Here is a 23433-nt window from a genome sequence, read left to right as displayed (position 1 = left end):
GTTCTTCCCGGGTTGGCTACTATCCCTTCCACCTCCGTGGAAGGGCAGTTCCCCCTGGCCGCATTCCCCACTTCCGCAGGGGAGCGGCACACCGCCGGCCGGTTCTCTCGGGGGCTGCACAGGTGTTCCCTCAGCTAGATGTTCCCCATAGATGTTCTCGGTGCATGCCGTTTCTCTCCTCCTTTATAGTCCTTCTCTGCCAATCCCAACTCGGCTGCCCACACGCCGAGTACGCTGCTCTCCAATCAGGAGCAAGTCCTACAGTTAATTGGTTGAACTGGAGGCAGCTGTGCGGAAGCTGTTTACTTCTCTCCCAGCGCCATATTGTGGGAGAGCAGATGCATAGAATAAGTCTTAATTCGAGTAACTTAGTCTAGTCCGGATTGCTCCCCACAGTGAGGGTTTCCACATTGAGCCTATCAGAAGAAAACACACTGCTTCCGCAATCCACATCTTTCCACCCAAGACATGTGACACCTTCATGCCCTTGTCCCCGTCTCCAAGCAGAGATGCAGTGCTGGGCGTGGGGTGGACCAGATGAGAACTGAATCCAAAAGCTCTCTCCAGGATGTGGTAGTGATGCTCACCCCATGACCACTCCTTCAGCTCCCAATGGACACAGAGCCCCTAGCCAGGCAATAAACCTGTCCTTTACCTGAGTCCAAGCCTGAGCCACATCTCAAACCAACTCCAGCTGTACCTGGAGCTGCTTCGTGAGAGGCAGTAGTGAGTGGGGACAGGAGTCGGTGGGAACTTGGGGGCCTCTGAACCAGCACATGTGTTACGAGTACCCCTTCTCCTTCTATCTCAGGAGAACAAGGAAGGGGTTAGAAGGGAGGACAGGACTCAGAAGGATGGCACGGGGTGATGTCAGCAAGATGCCAGAGCTCTCTGCCACTTGTTCCCCACTATGAAAGGGACCCCATCAAATAAACCACCACATTTCAACTGCAGTGACATTTCAACTGCAGTGCGGGAGGGAAGAAGAGGAGTGGGGAAAAAAAAAACAGAGGAAAGCAGGGCAGCCCCCCTCACGGACCCTCACCCAGAAAGGCGTGGAGCCAACAGAGTCCTCATGAGGAAGAGAGGCTGCAGACCCCCAGCAGTCCCAGCTGCTGCTGCAGAGACTACACAGGAGAATCCCACGCCCACAGAGGCCCCAACACTCTGGAGAGCTGCCCAGAGTGCACATGCTCAGGTTCCCCAGCGCTGTGGCTCAGCACTGTCCTGTAACCAGACCAACTGCCAGAGGGCACCCTACCCTGGGGACTGGCAGCCAAAGTGTGCCTCCATTCCAGTGATGCCACCTTCACTCCATCATGCTCTCACAAGAGGCTGCAGGAACATCTCCCCAGCTACTCGGAGCCCAGGCTCAACAGAAAGGCTTGGCTTCCAAAACCACCCGACACGCTGTCCTCAAGGGAACAGGTGAACTTGCTCAGAGCGGAGCCAACAGCCAACAGCCCGACATCCCTGTGTGTACTTGCACCCAGTCCAACAGCCAGGCAGGTCGCAGCACCCCCACACAAGAAAGCCCAGCACACAGCCAGCAGGCCCCACTCACAGCAGCCAGCCAGGAGGTGGCTCTGCTCCCCAGTAAGTCATCCACACAGTCAGCCAGTCTGAAGCATCCATGTGCTCCCAAGCAGGTGTCCCACACAGTTGAGTAGGCCCCAGAGTCCAAGCACAACCTAACCCAGGCCCCTGGCCCCTGGAGGTCTTGCTGCATAGACAGCTGACTCATAGCACCTACATGTACCCAAGCCCAGCCCAACAGCCAGCCAGCAGCCCCAGCCTATGGAGAGTCGGCCACACAGCTGCCAAGCCGCAGCACCTACAGGCATGGGGGCCTCATCCCTGCTACACCACTGCATCAAAACACCTTCAACCCAAGACACTGACGCAACTGTAGGCATCACCGATGAGAACTACAGCTGAAGAGACTACACAGAATCCTGTGTCCACTGAGAATCAAAGCTAGCATGCTATGCCAAACTGACACCCTAGCACACATCCACAAGAAAAAATATCTTCCTACAGAAAAATAAACCATAAAATTGGAAAAAATAAGTGTTACTCTAACTACACAAATATCAACATAGGAACACAAGAAATATGAAAAGGCAGGGAGACACAGTATCACCAAGGAAGCAAAATACTTCTACAGTAACAGGCTGAGCGAAAAGGAAATTTATTAAATTCCTGAAAATGAATTTAAAATAATGGTCTAAAGGAAACTCACTGACACACAAGAGAACACAGACGATTCAGTGAAATCAGGAAAACAATTCATGATTTGAAAGAGAAACTCAGCAAAGATACAGAAAAGAACCAAACAGAAATCCTGTAGCTGAAGAATTCAATGAATGAAATGAAAAAAATATAAATGAGAGTCACCAAAAACAAGATAAGCCAAAGAACATCTGAGAAAGAGAATGAGTGAAGAATGCCCTCAGGATCTTTGAGGCAAAAACAAACATCCACGTGATGGGAATTCCAGAGGGAGAAGAGATGGAGAAAGGCACAAAACATATTTTAATGTAACTGCTGAGGTCTTGGGAGAGATGGCATACATATCAATGAAGCTCAGAAAACCCCCTACTAAACTCACAAGGAGGTCCTTTCTAAGGCAGGTTATAATCAAGCTCTCAAAACTAAAAGAGAAAACATTAAGACACACGGAAGGGAATTCCCATCAGACTAACAGCAGATTTCTCAGCAGGAACCTTGCGAGCAGGAGAGTGGGATAAGACATCCAGAGTGCTGGAACAGAAGCTGCCAGTCAAGCACACCAGGGCCAGTGCTATGCACAGCAGGGAAAGCCTCCTGTGACGTCAGCATCCCACATGGGTACTGTTTTGAGTCCCAGCTGCTCATTTCTGATACAGCTCCCTGCTAATGCCCTGAGAAAGCAGTGGAATGTGGCCCAAGTGCTTGGGCCCCTGCACCCACATGGGAGACCCAGATGAAGCTCCTGGCTCCTTGCTTTGGTCTGGCCCAGCCCTGGCCATTGTGGCCATTTGGGGAGTGAACCAGCAGATGGAAGACCTCTCTCTGTGTCTGTCTGTCTCTCTCCCTTTGTGTGTATGTGTACTCTGCTTTTCAAATAAACAAAATAAAAATATTTAAAGAAAAAAAAAAAAAAAGAACACGATACCCAGCAAAGCTAGCTTGGAGAAACAGTCTTTCTAAGACACAAGGATCGAGGGATTTGGCTGGCGCCACAGCTCACTTGGCTAATCCTCTGCCTGCGGCGCCAGCACCCCGAGTTCTAGTCCGATTGGGGCACCAGGTACTAGTCCCGGTTGCTCCTCTTCCAGTCCAGCTCTCTACTGTGGCCCAGGAGGGCAGTGGAAGATGGCCCAAGTGCTTGGGTCCCTGCTCCCGCATGGGAGACCGGGCTTAGGATCGGTGCAATGCCGGCCGTAGTGGCCATTAGGGGAGTGAACCAATGAAAGGAAGACCTTTCTCTCTTGTCTCTCTCTCACTGTCTATAACTCTCTCTCTCTCTCTAACTCTGCCTGTCAAAAAAAAAAAAAAAAGGATCAAGGGAATTCATCAGCCTCACAGGAAATATTCAAGAGTCCTCCATCTAGAAGCAAAAGAATAATAACTGCCATCACAAAAACACATGAAAATATAAAACTCAGGGCTGGCACTGTGGCGCAGCAGGTTAAAGCCCTGGCCTGATGTGCCAGCATCCCATATGGGTGCTGGTTCAAGTCCCGGCTGCTCCTCTTCTGATCCAGCTCTCTGCTATGGCCTGGGAAAGCAATGGAAGACAGCCGAAGTCCTTGGGCCCCTGCACCCAGGTGGGAGACCTGGAAGAAGCTCCTGGCTCCTGGCTTCGGATCGGCGCAGCTCCAGTTGTTGCAGCCATCTGGGGAGTAAACCAGCGGATGGAAGACCTCTCTCTCTGTCTCTACCTCTCTCTGTAACTCTTTCAAATAAATAAAATAAATCTTAAAAAAAAAGAAAATATAAAACTCACTGGTAGAATAGATACACAAATGAGAAACAGAAAGTAAGCAGAAAGTATCAGAAAAGAAAAACACAAAGATTAATAACAAGAGTGAGAAAGGAACAAAGGAAATATAAAACAACAGTAAAATAATTAATAGAACAGGAGTAGGTTGTTATCTACCGTGATGACATTAAGAGGCAGGCTCTGGCACAGCACTGAAGATGCTGGCTTGAGACACCTGAACACCCAAGTTCAACCCTGGCTCTGCCCTCAGTCCTGGCTTCCTGCTCATGTGCTCTCTGGGAGGCAGCAGGTGATGGCTCAAGTCCTTGCGTCCCCAGCAACATGTGGGCAATGTGGGTGGAGTCCTTGGCTCCTGGCTTCTGCCTGGCCCAGCCCCAGCTGTTGTGGGACATTGGGAGGGAATGAAACAGCAGATGGAAGGTCTCCATTCCCCTCTGTCTCTTAAATAAATATTTTCAAAAATAATAACCTTGAAGGGAAACTGATGGGAGTAAGTTGTTACCTAGCAATAACAACCTTGAATGTAAACAGATTAAATGACACAACTGATTAAAAGAGACAGATCAGCTAAATGGATTAAACAAAGAAACAAGCTTTACCTGCTCTCTACAAGAAACTGCCTTCACTGATGGAGACACACATAGACTGAAAGCAAGGGATAGAGAATATCATCCACACAAACGGAGACCAACCTGAGCAGGGGAAGCCACACGCATGGACACAGCAGTAGTCATACTCACACACACAGCAGTAGTCACCCCATGTACACAAGGAGCAGTCACACTCATGTACACAAGGAGCAGTCACATTCATGTACACAGTAGTCACACACATGTACACAGCAGCATTCACACGCATGTACACAGCAGCAGTCACACTCATGTACACAGTAGTCACACACATGTTCACAGTAGTCACCCCATGTACACAAGGAGCAGTCACTCATGTACACAGCAGTCACACACGGACACAGCAGTAGTCATACTCACACATAGCAGTAGTCACACCATGTGCACAGCAGTAGTCACCCCATGTATACAAGGAGCAGTCACACTCATGTACACAGCAGTCACACACATGTACACAGTAGTCACCCCATGTACACAGCAGCAGTCATAGGCACGTACACATCAATCCCACCCATGTACACAGCAGTAGTCCCACCCATGTACACAGCAGTAGTCATCCCATGTACACAAGGAGCAGTCACACTCATGTACACAGTAGTCACCCCATGTACACAGCAGCAGTCATAGGCACGTACACATCAATCCCACCCATGTACACAGCAGTAGTCCCACCCATGTACACAGCAGTAGTCATCCCATGTACACAAGGAGCAGTCACACTCACCTACACAGCAGTAGTCACACCCACATACACAGTAGTCACACGCATGGACACGGCAGTCACCCCTTGTACACAAGGAGCAGTCACATTCATGTACATAGCAGTCACACATATGTACACAGTAGTCACACACATGGACACAGCAGCAGTCATATGCATGTACACAGCAGTAGTCACACACATGGACACAGCAGTAGTCATACTCACATACACAGCAGTAGTCACCCCATGTACACAAGGAGCAGTCACACTCATGTACACAGTAGTCACACACATGTACACAAGGAGCAGTCACATACACATACATAGGAGTAATCACACCATGTACACAGCAGTCACATGAACATACACAGCAGTCACACACGTGTACATAGTAGTCACCCCATGTACACAGCAGCAGTCACAGGCACATACACATCAATCCCACCCATGTACACAGCAGTAGTCCCACCCATGTACACAGCAGTAGTCATCCCATGTACACAAGGAGCAGTCACACTCACCTACACGGCAGTAGTCACACTCACATACACAGTAGTCACACGCATGGACACAGCAGTCACACACATGGACACAGAAGTCACACCATGTACACAGCAGCTGTCACATGCACATACACAGCAGTAGTCACACACATGTATACAGCAGTAGTCACATGCATGTACACAGCAGTACTCACACTCACATACACAGCAGTCACACGCATGTACACAGTAGCCACACACATGTACACAGTAGTCACCCCATGTACACAAAGAGCAGTCACTCATGTACACAGCAGTAGTCACACTCACACACACACTCACCTACACACACAGTAGTCACACACATGTACACAGCAGTAGTCACACACATGTACACAGTAGTCACCCCATGTACACAAGGAGCAGTCACTCATGTACACAGCAGTAGTCACACTCACATACATAGTAGTCACACTCACATATACAGTAGTTGCACATACACAGCTATAGTCACACGCATGGACACAGTAGTCACACTCATACACAGCTGTAGGCACACTCATACACAGCAGTAGTCACACACATGTACATAGCAACAGTCACACACATGTACACAGCAGTAGTCATACACACACAGCTGTAGTCACACATAGGTACACAGCAGTAGTCACACACACACAGCTATAGACACAGTAGTCCACACACGCATGGACACAGTAGTCACTCTTACATAGCAGTAGTCACATACATGTACACCAGGAGCAGCCACATTCATATCAAATAAGAGACTTAAGTCAAAAATCATACAAAGACAAGGTCATTACACAGTGATAAAGGGATCAATTCAGCAAGGGCATAGAACAATTGTAAACACATATACGGCCCCAACATCAGATAGGGCAAATAGTCTCAGATCTAAAGGGAGGGACCGACCTCAATACAGTAACAGTTGGAACCTCAACACCATTTTCATCAGCAGGCAGATCATCCAAACAACACACCCAAAAGGAAGCACTGGTGCTAAACTCCACTGTGGACCAGGTGCACCCATCAGTCGTCCACAGGACGCTGCACCCAGCAAGTGCAGAATGACGGTTCTTCCCCTCAACACACAACACATATCTCAACAGACTTTCAAAGAATCAAAATTACATCATATGTCTTCTCTGACCAAAATAAAGTCAGAAGTCAACAAGAGGAACTGGACAAACTGTGCAAAAAAATGGAAATTTAATATCAGCTCTTGACTGACTAGTGAAGACATTAAAAGGGAAACTAAAATATTTCTTGAAACAAATGAAAATGGAAACACAATATATCAAATCCTATGGGACACAGCAAAGACTATATCAAGAGATGAATTTATAGCAGGTATAAAGATGTCAAATAAACAGCATCCCAGTGCAACTCAAGGGACCTGAAAGCAAAAACAAACCACACTCCAAATTCATAGAAGAAAAGAAATAAACATCACAGCAGAAATAAATAAAATTGAGGCCAAAAAAATACAAAAGATTGATGAAACAAAAAGTTGGGGTTTTTTGGGGAGGGACTGGCACTGTGGCATAAGCTAGGTCTCCATCTAAAGTACCAGAATCCCATATGGGAGCAGGCTCCAAGTCTTGGCTGTTCCACTTCCAATCCAGCTCCCTGATAATGCACCTGGGAAAGCAGCAGAAGATGGCCCAAGTACTTGGGGACCCTGCACCCACGTAGGAGACCCAGATGAAACTCCTGGCTCCTGGCTTGGGATTGGCCTAGCTCCAGCTGTTATGGCCACTTAGAGAATGAACCAGCAGATGAAAGATCTCTCTCTCTCTCTCTCTCTGCCTCCTCCCTCTTTCTGTAACTCTGCCTCTCAAATAAATAATCTTTCTTTTAAAAAAAGGAAATTGGGGGGCCGGCGCTGTGGCACAGTGGGTTAAAGCCACGGCCCAAACACCAGCACCCCATACGGGCGCCGGTTCAAGTCCCGGCTGCTCTGCTTCCGATCCAGCTCTCTGCTATGGCCTGGGAAGGCAGTAGAAGATGGCCCAAGTCCTTGGGCCCCTGCACCCGCACGGGAGACCCAGAAGAAGCTCCTAGCTCCTGTCTTCAGATCAGCACAGCTCTGGCTGTTGCGGTCATTTGGGAAGTGAACCAGCGGTTGGAAGACATCTCTCTCTCTCTCTCTCTCTCTCTCTGCCTCTGCCTCTGCTTCTCTGTAACTCTGCCTTTCAAATAAATAAATAAAGCTTTTTAAAAAAATGAAAATTCATCTAACATAGCAAAAAATTCTAACAAACCTTTTTATCAGAATCTAAAAGACCAAACAACAAAATTTAGGAAGGCTATGTAAGATTAAAACAAAATTAACAATGGCCTATTATATAATTCTAATCTTCTGTATCTTTTTTTAAAATTTAATTTTATTTATTTCAAAGGCAGAGTTACAGAGATGGGGAGACAGATCTTCCGTCTGCTGGTTCACTCCCCAAATGAATGTCAGGAGCCTGAAACTCCAACAGGGTCTCCCATGCGGGTGCAGGGGCCCAGGTACCTGGGCCATCACCCACTACTTTTCCAGGTGCATGAGCAGGGAGCTGGGTGGGAAGCAGAGCAGCTGGGACTCAAATCAGCACTAGTGTGTGATGCCAAAGTCGTAGGTAGAGACTTACTTAACCCACTGCACCACATTGCCAGCCCCCTAATTATCTACAGCTTCCATATTCTATCAAATTTGCTCCTCACAAGTAGAGGACACAGTTTTTGGAATACATTGGAATATCTTTGAAACTGACAATGTCCTGTGTCAAAGAACCTCAGCAAATTCAAAGAATTAGTAACATATACTTTCACACTCCTGTAATTAAACTAATTAAGTGCCAACAATAAAAAAATTTTTAAAGAAAATCCACAAGTACAAAAACCCTTAAAACAAAGAATTAAAAAACTCATCAAACAAGAAGTAATGAACACATCAGCAATGAAAATACTACTAAAACTCATGGATCCAATTAAAGAGACACTTTGTGGGAAATTTATAAAAGTAAATGAATTTACTTTTTTTAATAAAGATTTATTTATTTACTTGAGAGGCAGAGTTTACAGAGATGGAAAGACAGAAATGTTTTCCATCTGCTGGTTCACTCCCCAAATGGCCACAACGGCCAGAGCTGGGCCCATCTGAAGCCAGGAGCCAGGGCTTCCTCCGGGTCTCCCGCACCGGTGCAGGGGCCCCAGCACTTGCGCCGTCTTCTGCTGCTCTCCCGAGTGCCTTAGCAGGGAGCTGGACTGGAGACAGAGCAGCTGGTTCTCGAACCCAGCTGCTCCCATACGGGATGCCGGCGCCGCAGGCGGATGTTAACCCACCAAGCCACAGTGCCTGCCCCTGGATTTACTTTTAAAATTAAAAATAAATAAACCAACCATTGACACATCCCGAGAACCCTAAAAGAAAATAGCTGAGTAAACTTCAATAAAGTAGAAAAACGGAAATAATGCAGAATCAAAATTGGCTACAAGAAAATGAACTGCAGAAAGGCAGGCCTCTGAAAACTTGGTAAAACAGAAAACACACACGCGTCCCCACCCAGGGAGCCTCCGCGCAGGCAGGAGGAGGGCCGTGCGCCGGGTGCGTCAGGGGCCGCACACCCCTAGCAGGGCGCCCTTGGCCCCAGGAACACCGAGGCGCGCTCGCGGTGTGCGCACAGCGGAATCCGGATCGTAAGCGTGCTATGGGGCAGCGGCTCTGCAACCCGCGCGGCTTCTTCGTGACCGCCACGGACGTCCGAAGCCGGGTACGCGGGGCCGGGAAGCCGCCGGGACACCAGCTCGCTCAGGGCTTCCGGGGCCCGATCGCCAAGGGCCGGGCCGGCCGCCGCCTCACGCCAGCAGCCTGACTCGTCGGCGCCCGGGGTCCAGGGCCCTGCGCCCTCGCTGCAGCTCCGGCCTGCAGCGGCCGCGGGCGTCCGGGCAGTGACTCGGCGAGCAGGCCTCCTGCGGCCCCTGCCCGAAAATACAGCGGCGCGAGGAGGCGGCGGTGGACGCCGGGCCACCTCTTCAGGACTGCTTCGTGACTGACGGCCGCTCCCGCACGCACTCTCGCAGGGTGCAGCCGTCACCTCACACAACGCCCGCCAGCGCCTCGCGGTGACACCACGAACCGCGCCCACTCGGACGCGCACCTGCGCTCGACGCCGCCACAGCCTCTCCCGTGCCCGAGGTCCAGGCGGGGAACGCGCCGCCGGCCCGGTCCACCACAGCGCGTCGCCGACGGCCTCGGGGGCGCCAGCGCGGCTCAGGGGCCTCGCGAGCAGGATATCCTTGTGCGCACGCGCCGCGGGCTCATCCCTTGCGCGCATGCTCCGCGGGCTCCCGCGTGGTGCGCACGCGCCTACCAGGTGGGCGCGCTCACCTGCGACGGACGCGTGCCCGCCGATGTCCCCCTGATGGACATCTCCTCGCCCGTGGAACTGCTGCATCCTGAGGTAAATACTTTTAATTCTTTAAAGAATGGATGGCCGGCGCCGCGGCTCACTAGGCTAATCCTCCGCCTGCGGCGCCGGCACACCGGGTTCTAGTCCCGGTCGGGGCGCCGGATTCTGTCCCGGTTGCCCCTCTTCCAGGCCAGCTCTCTGCTGTGGCCAGGGAGTGCAGTGGAGGATGGCCCAGGTGCTTGGACCCTGCACCCCATGGGAGACCAGGAAAAGTACCTGGCTCCTGCCATCGGATCAGCGCAGTGTGCCGGCCGCGGCGGCCATTGGAGGGTGAACCAACGGCAAAGGAAGGCCTTTCTCTCTCTCTCTCTCTCACTGTCCACTCTGCCTGTCAAAAAAAAAAAAAAAAAAGGCACAACATTACGCTTCCTTTAGCAGACTGAGAACCATCAAACACTTGCCAGTCCATCTTGTGAGACGAACATAGGAGTGGGTATTAGGTGCGATGATCAAGCCAATGCTGCAGTGCTGGGCCTCAGTCCTGGCTCTGACCCTGGGGGGCAGCAAGTGAGGCCTCAGGCAGCACCTGTGTCCCTGCCACCCAGGTGGGACCTGGGTTGTATCCTGGCCTCCCGGTTTCAGCCTGGCCCAGCCCCGGATGTTGTGGGCATTTGAGGAGTAAGCCAGCAGATGGGCCATCAATCAATTGATCAGTCTTTCTCCTTCTTTTTCCAAGAAGTAAAGAGAGACACGTACAAGGGGGAAAAAATACCTACAGGACTAAAATACTAATTAATAAAAAATACTAATTAATACAGGTGGATAAACCCTTAACTAAAGATACAGAAAATCAAATCCAGGAGCATGGTAAAAACAAGACATGAACCATCGGCTTTCTCCTCCCGTTGTTCTGTGTCTGCTCTGGGGTCCAGCGTGCGCTCCCTCTGGCTTCCCTGATGGCTGTCGCCTCCTTCCGTGTCCTGCATGGGACCCTCCAAGCATCTCTGGTCTGCTGATGACAAGCTCCCTCGGCTGTTGCGGGGCGTGGGAAGTGTTTCTCCTTCGTTTCTGAAGAATAGCTTTGCTGGTTTAGCATTTGTGGCTAGAATAAATACTGTTTCCTACCTCTCCCTCCTGGCCTGCAAGGCCTCAGCAGAGAAGTCTCAGTACTCAGTCCCCAGGACCCCCTTCTCTCCTTCCAGCCTTAGGATGCTTTGTTTGTTCTCTGATAGTTTGACTGTAATACGCCTCAGAGAGGGACTTTTTGGTCAGATCTGTTAGGGAGTATCTTTCTCAAGAGTTGGGAATTTTTCAGGAAGCAGCTGGCTGGATTCCTCTGTGCCTTTTTCTTCCTCCTGGTACATCTGCAATGTGAATGTTCACTTGCTTAATTGTGTCCTGTAAGTCTTGAAGGATTTCTTCATCCTTTTTAGTTATTTTTTCTTCATCCTTTTTAGTTATTTTTTTCTTTTTGTCTGCCTGGGTTATTTCAAAAGAACTGTCTCAGACTCTGAATTTCTCTCTTCAGTCTGCTCAATTCTGCTTTTAAGGTTCTCAGTTGTATTTTTTGTTTAATTTATTGGGTTCTTTAGTGCCAAGATTTCTGACTGTTTCATTTTTCATGGTCTATCTCTTTGCTGCATTTCTCATTCACTTCATGAATTGACATCCTAAGGTCACTGAAATGTCTGTGTTCTCTAGTATCTCATCAAGTTTCCTTAAAATCCCTCTTCAGAATTCCTGGTCAGCTAATTTGATTTCCATTTCTTTGTGGCCTGTTACTGGACAGCTGCTGTGTCCTTCGATGCTTTTCACGCACCCCGTGGGTCAGCTGCTTGTAGGGAGCTGTTAGGTGGTTTTGTGTCAAAGGCTCCCTGCCAGCCACGTGGCCTCAGATGCTGGTGGCTCCAGGCAGGTGCTCTGTGCAGTGTCTTCAGTTGCAACCAGTGCTGGTGGGGTCTGTGGCTGTCTCAGTGGCCCAGGCTGCAGGGGCCAAGGGGTTGTTCCACCAGCTGGAATGCAGCTCCCCTAGCTGGGGCAGGTCTGCTGGTAATCCATGTACATTCGTTTCTGAGTCCTGAGTGTGGGGCCGCCCCAGGGCCAGGGCAACAGCGGTACAGCCTGGTATAAGGATCAGGTGCCTGTACGTGTCAGGGCTATTCAGGGGCCAAGTGGCAAGACTGCCCCCAAACTGGAAACCTGCCAGTGTCCAAGGGCCTCTCCAGTAACTTCATGGGTGCCTCGAGGCTGGCCTGCTCAGGGAGAGCTGTCCAGCCCCTTCCCAAGGCTGAGAGAGGATGGGTGAGGCCGAGCACCTACTTCTCAGGACCTTGGTGGGCCAAGCTCCTGAAAACCAGCTGGTCAGCTGCTCCTGGGCACCACAGGACAACGAGCAGGGCCATTCTGTTGCATTCCAAGGGCCTTGGTTCATGGAGCCACTCGGGCAACGCTGCCCCGCTGCTTCCCAGGGTGGGAGCTGGGTGGGTGGGGCTGCCCACCTGCCTCTCTGGGCCTCTGGGCAGAGCCTCTCGGGTGAGCCGCCAGCTCTCTCCCCGGGCTGTAGCAGGCTGAGCAGGGCCTCCCGCTGGCTCACAGTCTGTGGAGCTGCCAGGGGCCAGGGAGGCTCCTGCAGTAAGAGCCTGGGTTGGGTGGGGACATGCCTCCAGCCACGAATGCCTCCTCCGATTGTGTAGTGGGGCTGCAGCTGCTGGGGGCCTCCAGCTCACCCTTTTCCACAGAGCGAAGTTCCTCTTGGGTTAGGGTTGACCTGAGAAGGTGGAACGGCAGGAGCTGTGTGCTTGGCTCCTGCCTCTCCAGAGCCACGACCTGCCTGGGCTCTGCCACAGCTAGTCCTGAGCTCACTTCTGTGCCCCAGTCCCCAGGCGGGGAGAAGGGGGAGGTCCTCCTCTAGAATGTGCTGCCTGCGGCTGGGGGAGGGAGCTGGAGGTCATCCCTTGGCCACCCGGCTAATGGGGTAGGAGGCTCCGTCAGAGGACACCGGGCGTGGGACGGAAACCTTAAACGTGAGTTCTTCATCCCTTGAGAGCAAGGTGTGTGTCCCCATGCTGCGCTGGGGGCTGGGGAAGGGCTGAGTACTGCCTTGATGACTCCTATCTCTACACCAACACCATGTGTGATCCCTCCCCCACCTCCCCAGCTCTTGCTGCCCACACTGGCATCTCTGAGGGGAGACGATGGCAGGCTCTTAACTGCCCTCAGCTCAGCCCCTGAGGGTTCATTTTTAGAAACTAAAACAGTTTCTGAAAAATCTTTTCCATGTACAAAATCCCACTCTCAAGGGTACCAACAGGGGCCGGCATTGTGACATACAGGTTAAGTCGCTGCCTGCCTGCCTGCAGGCATCCCATATGGACACTGGTTTGAGTTCCAGCCGCTCTACTTCTGATCTAGCTCCCTGCTAATGGCCTGGGAAAGCAGTGGAAGATGGACCAAGTGCTTGGGCCCTGAATGACATGGGAGACCCAGAAGAAGCTCCTGGCTCCTGGCTTCAGTCTGGCCCAGCCCTGGGCCATTTGGGGAGTGAAACAGCAGATGGAAGACCTCTCTCTGTATCTCTATCTCTATAACTCTGCCTTTCAAATAAATAAATAAACCTAAAAAGAAAAGAGGTATACAGTAGACCAAATTCTTCATCGACTAAATAAATAACGAGTACCAAAAAAAATCACATTTATCATGAACGTTTTTTAAAATCAAACAACAAAATCATTACCAGCATAATTCTCATTCAGTATTGTTTCCAGAGTGCTGGCCAACATAACGGAGCATGGATAAGGAACAAGGAAAGGAACGGAGCAAGTTGCCCTTGCTGGCAGGCTGAGGGCGGAGGCCTCCAGAGTGAGGAGGTCAGAAACCCAACCCTCCCCAAGCCAGAACTGCAGGAGCCCAGTGCTCTGGGGTGGCTCTGATGCACCACTGCCACCAGTCCAGCCATCACCCCCAAACCTGCCTTCTGCCCACCCGCCACCCCACCGACCTCCACAGAGGCCAGAAGCAGCTGGAGTTTAAACAGAAGTATATCACATTGAGAGTGACCCAGTGAAGGGAAGGAAAAACGGGACCTAGAGCAGCCCCAGGAGCTGCCCTCACCCCGGCACCCAGGAATCTGCTAGAACACCAGAGCTCAGCCATGTGCCATGTGCCACAAACCAAGAGGTGCTCAGGGTGGGTCCCGGAGCCAGTAGCGGCAGCAGGTCTCACGCCTTGACCCACAGCATCAATGGACAAAGGTCACTTAGGAGTAACTGGCATTTATAAAGAAAGCTGCGACATCTCACATAGAGCAGGAGGGCTGACGTGCACATGTGGGGTCTCAGAGAGTTCGTGGAAATGCGTGGGATGAATAACCACCCAGGTCTCAAATTACCTTGCACCAAAATAAAAGCATCATTCCACTGTGCCCTCAAATACATTTCTAAACTGAGATTCTGAGAAGCAAATCAATATCCCAACAGGAATGCTTGGGACTGCAACAAAATTACCCAGAAATTCATCTGAAAAACTAAAGGGTTGGGTAAGGAAGGGCAAAGAACAGAGGACTCCTGTGAGACGTGAACACGTGGGTCTGAGCCACGCCTGAGACTACAGGCAGACACGGAAACGGAAGCAGAACCTGGTGGGCACAAACAGCCGAGTGTTTAAATACCATCAGGTACAGAGGAAACAAAGTTCTTCCCACTTCTAGACATCTGTCCCAAGGAGATAAACAGAGGTGTGGCGAAGAATGAGGCTTTGGGGTAAACTCAACGCCTGACGCATGAAGCGACAGGTCTGTCCCTCTGCAGAGCTGTCCTAGGTACCGGCTGCACAAGGGGATTTGCAGCCTGCAGTGTGGCCACCAGCTGTGCACACGGAAGCCCTGGCAGAGAAGACGCTGGAAGCAGAGAGCGAGCTCGACAGGGTAACAAGGCGGCGGGACTGTGGAGCATGGGTTTTATTCTTCCCTATAATGACCGTTTTAACTTTTATTTATACAGAAAATAAAACTTTATCCTCCACTGAAATAATAAAGATACAAAATGGGATAGCTGAGGTGCTTTAATTAAAGATGTTATACTAGCAACAGTAGCAAAGGAGTGATTACATCACACGCCATGCACTCAAGAGCATTTCCTAAGGGGCCTTGGGTCCTGAACCCTTCCTCCAGGGACACCTCTGGAAAGCCAGGAGGCTGCCTCAGCACCTGGATGCAGTGCCGGGCCCCTCCCCCAGCCCTGCTCCAGGCCCAGGCCTAGGCACTCAGCGGCCATCAGTGTGGAGGCACTGACCCTTCTTCATCTGGGTGGCAAGAAGCCCCGCTGGTAATGCTGGAAGCAAACACTCAAGGGCTGTGGTGGGCGACAGGCACGGAGGACCACGCCCGGCAGGCAGCACAGCCGGCATCGAAACCAATGACTCAGAACCTGCCAGAACGTGGCCGGACACCCATGTCTGGATCATGACTTGGCAAAATATATCTGGAGCCATGAAATGTTTAAACACCAGTACCCCGTGCACCCTGGGGACCTACCCACCAAGGGACCCTCATACTCCGTCCACCCTGGGAACACAACACCGAGAAGCCTCAGCCATATAGTGTCACCACAGCGGCACGGGGGAGGATGATCTAGGGTCCCGCAGTAGGGGGACAGACCAGAGTGGAATGTGGGGCAGTCTTGGGAGCCACAGGCACATATACGTGTATGACACAGTGTGGAAGGGAGGGCAACACGCATGGGCCACACACACTCTCCCTGGCAGACACAAAGGGTCACCAATCACACGTGCAGTGCACAAACCCGTGAAGACAGAGTGACCGCTGGGGGTGGGGAGGGCAGGGCTGCCCATGGGCACAGGGTTCCTTCTGCAGTGATGTAAATACTTTCAGCTACACGGCTCTGTGAACACCTAAAACCCACTGGACTGCATGCAGATATGACCCCACGGGCTATTATAAAAAAAGAAAGGTAAAAGGCATATTTTTACAGTTCTGAGTACAGCTGTGTAAAATACACAGGAACTTGGGCTGCTGGCTCAGCTCCCAGGCCCAGGTCACCTCCACATAGGGAGCAGCAGCGAGGCCTCCAGATTTGGTGTGGGCATGAAGACGTGGACGGAGGACACACACAACCACATGGCACACACACAGACACAGCACACACAGGATGCACAGACACACACAGGGCATACACATGGCACAGGCACCTGCAGCTCCCCTGTTAGATTCCCTCTACACTGGACCCTACATCAGGAGGGCTCCTGGCCAGCCCCCCAGGGGCTTGTATTGAGCCCAGGGAGCCACAGCCCTCCTGTGACCCAGCAGTCCCCAGGAACAGGGCATGTGTCCCAGAGCTGTGTGGGGAGCCATTTGCCCACAAGGACAGTGCAGATGGTGTGGACGGAGCCCTGAGGCCTCCCGTCTGCCCTCCTTCACTCACAGTGGGCTAATCCTCTGTCCCACCGGGCTGGACTCGCAGCTCCCCTTGAGGCTCTCGTTCTGTCCCACAAAGGCACAGAGAGCAGGAACGCCAGGACCCACACCTGCTGACCTTGCAGTCACCACAAGTGTCTCCTTTTCTCTTGAAGGCGTCAGATTTGGAGGCTGGGTGCTCAGCCTCGGGCTTAAAATGCCCACCTCCTTATCAGCGTGTGTCTGGCTCTGGCCCTGGCTTCAGCATCCTGCTAATGCAGGCCCCGGAGGCAGCAGGGACAGCCACCCACATGGGACATTTGGATTGAGATCCCAGCTCCCATCATCAGCTCCAGCCCAGTCCCAGACACGGCAGGCATCTGGGGAGCGAACCAGCAGGTGGGAGCTCTCACTCACTCTCTCTGCCCCGCAAATTAATAAATACGTTGTAAAACATCAGATCGGACAGTAGGCCAGCGAGAAATATCTGGTGACCCTGGAATTCAGGGTAAGTCCCCATCCCTGCTGGGGGCTGATGCATGGGCATTTCAGGGGCTGCCCAGACGTCGCTGAGCCCAGGGGGCTGAGGATGCTGCTCCACCCTGCCCTGGCTGCACCCTGGGCTCAGTGGGTCAGGCTTGCAGGAACCTGAGCCCCACAGCCAGGACCCTGGAGTCCGGTGACCATGGTACAAGCCATAGCCTCTGTCTTCCTGGCTGCTGGATTTGGAGAAGGCACCAGTGTCCTTGTGACTTGCTACCACAAGCAAAGTGAGGGACCAAGAGGCATCTGCCTCATGTTGCAAGGAGAGGGGTTTGCAGGCCAGGGCAGGGGCCTCCAGCCCAGTGGGACAGCCCATCAAGATGGTGCAGGGAGGCAGGCAGGAACTCCTCTGTCACTGACAAGGCAGATGCTGATTCTCGCCCAAGCGGCTGCAGGCGGTTGCCATGGAAGCAGCCTGAGTCTTGGTCAGAGATGCTAGGGGCCCCCTCACAGTCCCTGCCCAGTCCTCATTCCAAGAAGCATGGGCCCAGGGCTCTGAGGCACCCCCCCACCCAATATCAAGAGACCTCAGACTCCACAGAATAGAGTGGCTGGCCTTGCCTGCGGAGACCCCAGCCCTGAGGACAAGCCTGGCAGCAGACAACACTCACATCTTACTCAAAATGCTGTGGGCTACTAACAGCATGCTAGGGATACTCAAAACACCTTCTGAGCTCACCTCATTCTGACAGGGAGCACGCCCTGTGGAACAGCCCATTGAGCACATCCAGTGTGTCTAGGCTCAAACCATGGGTCTGGACCTGGAACTGTGACCCAGGAGATACCAGAGTCGCCGTGACATAACCCAGTGCCTCACACCCCACACAGTGACACAGGGAAGTGGCACAGGGGAGCTGCAAGGCAGACAGGACCCCAGCCAACTCCCTCAAGGTAGGCTGGGTTGTATAGCCCTCCCTCTGACCTCTCTGGCTCCTGCCACTTCCCCCAGGAGGACAGTGTGTCTGGGCTGGCAGAAGTGCCCTGTCCAGCTTTGGTCAAGAACATCAAAGCTCTGCCTGGCAGTGAAAGCCCCAGGAGGAGCCTCCAGGGACTGCTGCAGTTCTCGGGGAAGATTTTACTCTTCCTGCATTTCTGAGGGCCAAGCTTGTCAGCTCAGAGCACAGACTCAAACTCAGTCCAGCTGGAAACCCCTCCCACTCCTGACTCCATCTGCAGGACCTTGGGCAAGGCTTGTACCCCTCTCAGCTTCCACTCTGTAAAATGGGTGTGTTCCCTCTTCCTGGCAGTCACAAGGAGCCCTGGCAATGGAGGCCAAGCAGGGGCCAAGATTTCTAACCCCACTTGCAGGAACTAGGCAGCACACCCTGAAACCTGCAGGATGAGTCTCAGAGATGCTCTCAGAAAATAACATGGAGCCGGCGCTGCCATAGCTCACTAGGCTAATCCTCCACCTGCGGCACCGGCACACCGGGTTCTAGTCCCGGTCGGGGTGCTGGATTCTGTCCGGGTCGCTCCTCTTCCAGTCCAGCTCTCTGCTGTGGCCCGGGAGTGCAGTGGAGGATGGCCCAAGTGCTTGGGCCCTGCACCCCATGGGAGACCAGGAAAAGCACCTGGCTCCTGGCTTCGGATGAGCGCGGTGCACCAGCCGTAGCGCACCAGCCGCAGCGGCCATTGGAGGGTGAACCAACAGAAAAAGGAAGACCTTTCTCTATCTCTCTCACACTGTCCACTCTGCCTGTCAAAAAAAAAAAAAAATAGTAACATGGAAATGTCCAAGTTTCAAGAAAAAGTTAGTGATAATACAAAACACAAGATCACAACCTGAATGAAGAAGGGATCACAGATGCCAACTCCATCATGACAGATGGGTCGAAGTTGACGAGGACTTCAGAGCAGTTAGCATAAAAATGCTTCAACAAACTCCCAAGCTAGAGCACATTATCACAGAAATGGGCATATAAAGAAGAACCAAATGGGGCCGGCGCCGTGGCTCAATAGGCTAATCCTCCACCTTGCGGCGCCGGCACACCGGGTTCTAGTCCCGGTCAGGGCGCCGGATTCTGTCCCGGTTGCCCCTCTTCCAGGCCAGCTCTCTGCTATGGCCAGGGAGTGCAGTGGAGGATGGCCCAGGTGCTTGGGCCCTGCACCCCATGGGAGACCAGGAAAAGCACCTGGCTCCTGGCTCCTGCCATCGGATCAGCGCGGTGCGCCGGCTGCAGCGGCGGCCATTGGAGGGTGAACCAACAGCAAAGGAAGACCTTTCTCTCTGTCTCTCTCTCTCACTGTCCACTCTGCCTGTCAAAAATAAAAAAAAAAAAAAAAAAAAAAAAAAAAGAAGAACCAAATGAAAATTTGTAGCTGAAAAGTCCAATAACAAAAATGAAAAGCTAAGTGAATGGGCTCAACAGTAGAACCGGGGACAGAAGACTGACACAGTACATGTGGTGCAGCAGCTGACACCACACGAGAGTGCCTGAGTTTGAGTTCTCACTCCATTCCCGATTCCAGCTTCCTGCTAACGAGTGCCCTGGGAGGCAGAGGAGATGGCTCAAAGATGTGGACCCCTGTCATCCACATGGGATACCTAGATGGAGTTCCTGGATGCTAGGTTTAGCCTGACCCAACTCTTAGTGTTTTGGGCAAATGGGGAATGGAGCAGTGGACCCTGTCTGTGTCTCTGTTTTTCAAATAAATAAGTTTTTAAAAATGAACTGAATACGGGCTGGCACTTGTAGCACAGTAGACTAAGCTGCCACCTGCAGTGCCAGCATCCCATATGGGCTCCAGTTCATGTCCCAGCTGCCCCACTTCCAATCCAGTTCCTGCTGTGATCTAGGAAAGCACTGGAAGATGGCCCAAGTGCTTGGGCCCCTGCACCTGAGTAGGAGACCCAGAAGAAGCTCCTGGCTCCTGCCTTTGTATCAGCGCAGCTCCAGCCATTGCGGCCATTTGGGGAGTGAACCAGCAGATGGAAGACCTCTCTCTGTCTCCCCCTCTCTCTGCAACTCTGCATCTCAAATAAATAAATAAATAAATCTTTAAAAAAAAAAAAAACACTGAAATAACAACATTAGGAAATGGGTGTTGTTACCGACAAATTACTTCAAAAAGCTTGTGGAAAACAGAAAAATGTGCATTTTGGTGCAAAACATTTGGAAACCCATGCCTGTTTTTCATTGTATGCATTTTTTTCGTGGTATGCATTTTCTGTGAACTTTTTAAAGATTCTTTATGTGCATCTATTGCAAATTTTTTTGCATTAAAACAAACTTATATTTGAATTCCACTGAATTTCCATCAATGTTTTCTTTTAAAGATTTATTTATTTACTTGAAACTCAGAGTTGCAGAGAGAGAGGGAGAGACACAAAGAGAGATCATGCATCCACTGGTTCACTCCCCAAATGGCCACAGCAGCTTGGTGGCCAGGCAGTAGCGAGGAGCTTCATCCAGGTCTCCCTCGTGGGTGATAGGGGTTCAGGCACTTGGCCCATCTTCCACTGCTTCCCCAGGAGCATTAGAAAGGAGGTGGACCAGAAGTGGAGCAGCTGGGACTTGAACCAGAGCTCATGTGGGATGCTGGTTTTTCAGGTAGCAGCTAAACCTGCTATGATACAACACTGGCCCCTGAACTTCTTGAAGTGCCCTTGTGTGTAATGCAATACTTAAAGCAAGTACTACAAACCTAGACAAGAGGTACATTAAAAATTCTATAGAGGCCGGCGCCGCGGCTCACTAGGCTAATCCTCTGCCTTGCGGTGCCGGCACACCAGGTTCTAGTCCCGGTCGGGGCGCCGGATTCTGTCCCGGTTGCCCCTCTTCCAGGCCAGCTCTCTGCTGTGGCTAGGGAGTGCAGTGGAGGATGGCCCAAGTACTTGGGCCCTGCACCCCATGGGAGACCAGGATAAGTACCTGGCTCCTGCCATTGGATCAGCGCGGTGCGCCAGCCGCAGCGTGCCGGCTGCGGCGGCCATTGGAGGGTGAACTAACGACAAAGGAAGACCTTTCTCTCTCTCTCACTGTCCACTCTGCCTGTCAAAAAAAAAAAAATTCTATAGATAATTAAAAACAGAATTCAAAAATATTTTCAAGTAACCCACAGGAAATTCAGGAGAAAGAAACAAGAATAAAAGAGATCAAATAGAAAACAAAATAGCACATTTACGTCCCAAGATATAAATAATTATATTAAGGGGCCGGCGCTGTGGCATAGCGGGTAAAGCCGCTGCCTGCAGTGCTGGCATCCCATATGGGTGCCAGTTCAAGACCTGGCTGCTCCACTTCCTATCCAGCTCCCTGCTATCGCCTGGGAAAGCGGTAAAAGATGGCCCAATGCCTTGGGCCCCTGCACCCACATGGGAGACCTGGAGGAGGCTCCTGGCTCCTGGCTTTGGATCGGCACAGCTCCAGCTGTAACGGCCAACTGGGGAGTGAACCAGCGGATGGAAGACCTCTTTCTCTCTCTCTCTCTCTCTCTCTCTGCCTCACCTCTCTGTGTAACTCTGACTTTCAAATTAATAAAACTTTAATAATAATAGTAAATGGGGCTGGCGCCGCGGCTCAATAGGCTAATCCTCCACCTAGCGGCGCCGGCACACCGGGTTCTAGTCCCGGTTGGGGCACCGGATTCTTTCCCGGTTGCCCCTCTTCCAGGCCAACTCTCTGCTGTGGCCAGGGAGTGCAGTGGAGGATGGCCCAAGTACTTGGGCCCTGCACCCCATGGGAGACCAGGAGAAGCACCTGGCTCCTGGCTTCGGATCAGCACGGTGCGCTGGCTGCAGCGCGCCAGCCGTGGCGGCCATTGGAGAGTGAACCAACGGCAAAAGGAAGACCTTTCTCTCTGTCTCTCTCACTAGCCACTCTGCCTGTCAAAAAAAAAAAAAAAAAAATAGTAAATGGAAGTGACCTGAATAAACCAAATAAAAGCAAGAATTGATATAATGGGTTAAAAAATAACATGATCATATGCTGTCTACAAAAACTCATTGTAAATATAACATCATAGGTGGCTGGCGCCGTGGCTCACTTGGCTAATCCTCTGCCTGCGGCACTGGCACCCCGGGTTCTAGTCCCGGTTGGGGCACCGGGTACTAATCCCGGTTGCTCCTCTTCCAGTCCAGCTCTCTGCTATGGCCCAGGAAGGCAGTGGAGGATGGCCCAAGTGCTTGGATCCCTGCACCCGCATGGGAGATCGGGAGGAAGCACCTGGCTCCTGGCTTCGGATCAGCACAGCGCCAGCCATAGTGGCCATTAGGGGAGTGAACCAACAGAAGGAAGACCTTTCTCTCTGTGTCTCTCTCACTGTCTATAACTCTCTCTCTCTCTCTCACTGTCTAACTCTGCCTGGCAAAAAATAAGAAAATTAAAATTAAATAAAAATTAAGAAATATAACATCATAGGCAAGTTGAAAGTAAAGCTGGAGGAAGACACACAAATATTAATCACAAAAAAGTCACAGTGGGGCAGGCGCTGTGGCATAGTGGGTAAAGTCGCCGCCTGCAGTGCTGGCATTCCATATGGGCTCCAGTTCATGTGCCAGCTGCCCCACTTCTGATCCAGCTCCTGCTGTGGACTAGGAAAGCAGTGGAAGATGGCCCAAGTCCTTGGGTCCCTGCACTTGTGTGGGAGACCCGGAAGAAGCTTCTGGCTCCTGGCTTTGGATTGGCACAGCTCTGACCATTGCGGCCAACTGGGAGTGAACCAGCGGATGGAAGACATCTCTCTCTCTCTGCCTCTCCTTCTCTTTGTCTGCAACTCTTTCTAATAAATAAATAAATCTTAAAAAAAAAAAAAAAAAGACAACCTAGCTGCACTTGAGCCACCCACACAAAGCAAAAGTTAGAGTGTGGTGTGTCCTATAAAAAAGAGAAAGAGAAAGAAAAAAAAAGTAGCAGTGAATCTGTTTGTGTCATAGAAAGTGAAAGTCGGGGGGCCAGAGTCATGGTACAGCAGGTGAGGCTGCCTGAGATGTTGGTGTTTCATGTGAGCTGCTCCACTTCCACACCAGCTCCTGCTGTGGCCTGGGAAAGCAGTGGAAGACGACCCAAGTGCTTGGTCCCCTGCACCTGTGTGGGAGACCCGGAAGAAGTTCCTGGCTCCTGGCTTCAGCCTGGCCCAGGCTTGGCTGTCGCACCACTGGGAAGTGAACCAGCAGATGGAAGATCTCTCTCTCTCTCTCTCTCTCTCTCTCTCTCTCTCACTTGCTCTGTCTTTCAAATAAATAAGTCATTTTCTTAAAAAGCCCGCTCTCAACAATTGATAGAGCAACTAGACAGAAAAGGTGGTCTAGATAAAGAAGAA

The 23433-nt window shown here is 51.6% G+C and overlaps 1 protein-coding gene across 12 annotated transcripts in view; it reads right to left on the bottom strand.

The window, feature by feature from the left end:
• CACNA1B (calcium voltage-gated channel subunit alpha1 B) overlaps positions 1 to 23433 on the bottom strand; it is a 207497-nt gene that overhangs the window by 169692 nt on the left and 14372 nt on the right. Inside the window, exon 1 of one of the 12 annotated variants that reach the window (XM_070068372.1) lies at positions 9969 to 14181. The gene's annotated coding sequence lies outside the window, so the exon portion shown is untranslated. 12 annotated transcript variants of the gene reach the window in all.

The sequence above is a fragment of the Oryctolagus cuniculus genome, chromosome 1 (genome assembly GCF_964237555.1).
Source record: "Oryctolagus cuniculus chromosome 1, mOryCun1.1, whole genome shotgun sequence".
In the NCBI taxonomy this organism is placed as follows: Eukaryota; Metazoa; Chordata; class Mammalia; order Lagomorpha; family Leporidae; genus Oryctolagus; species Oryctolagus cuniculus.
This window is presented reverse-complemented; position numbering and strand designations above follow the sequence as displayed.